This window comes from Gossypium hirsutum, chromosome A12 (genome assembly GCF_007990345.1).
Source record: "Gossypium hirsutum isolate 1008001.06 chromosome A12, Gossypium_hirsutum_v2.1, whole genome shotgun sequence".
NCBI classification, from domain to species: Eukaryota; Viridiplantae; Streptophyta; class Magnoliopsida; order Malvales; family Malvaceae; genus Gossypium; species Gossypium hirsutum.
Window position 1 is genome coordinate 72083186 of NC_053435.1, and position 600 is coordinate 72083785.

A 600-nucleotide genomic window follows, 5' to 3' on the forward strand; every position below is an offset into this window, starting at 1 on the left:
TGAAAAGTAAATAACATGAATTATAGGAAATTACTTTGTAAACTCCAGTATCGGCGATGAATACAGGTTAGGGGTGTTACGTTGATGATTTCATAAGCCTCATTATAAGACTTAGAAAAGAGAGCACCATTAACAGAAGGTTCCACTACCATCCTCGTGTGAGCATTGAAACTGTTATATAATGTCTCTAATTGGATGCAATGAGGGATTCCGTGATGAGGGCATCTTCATAATAGTTCTTTAAATCTTTCCCATGCCTCATACAAGGACTCGCCATCCATCTATTGGAAGGTAGTGATCTCGTTCCTTAACTTAGGATCCTTGCTAGGTGGGAAGTACTTGACAAGGAATCATTCTACTAACTCTTGCCATGTGGTAATGGAATTTTATGGCAATGAGTTCAACCAGGTTCAAGCTTTGTCCCTTAGTGAATATGAGAACAACTTTAATCATAGTTCATCTTCAAGTACTCAAGCTAATTTGAAAGAATCACTCACCTCTATAAACAATCTTAAGTGAAGGTGAGGATTTTCGGTAGGCATTCCACTAAATTGGCCTGCTGTCTGAAGCATCTGGAACATGACTAGCTTTAGCTCAAAT

General features: G+C 38.3%; 1 non-coding gene across 1 annotated transcript; it reads left to right on the forward strand.

Moving 5' to 3' along the window:
- Nucleotides 1–207: 207 nt before the first annotated feature.
- Nucleotides 208–314, forward strand: LOC121211718 (small nucleolar RNA R71). The gene has a single exon (XR_005906937.1). It is a non-coding gene; the product is annotated as a small nucleolar RNA R71 (small nucleolar RNA).
- Nucleotides 315–600: the final 286 nt, after the last annotated feature.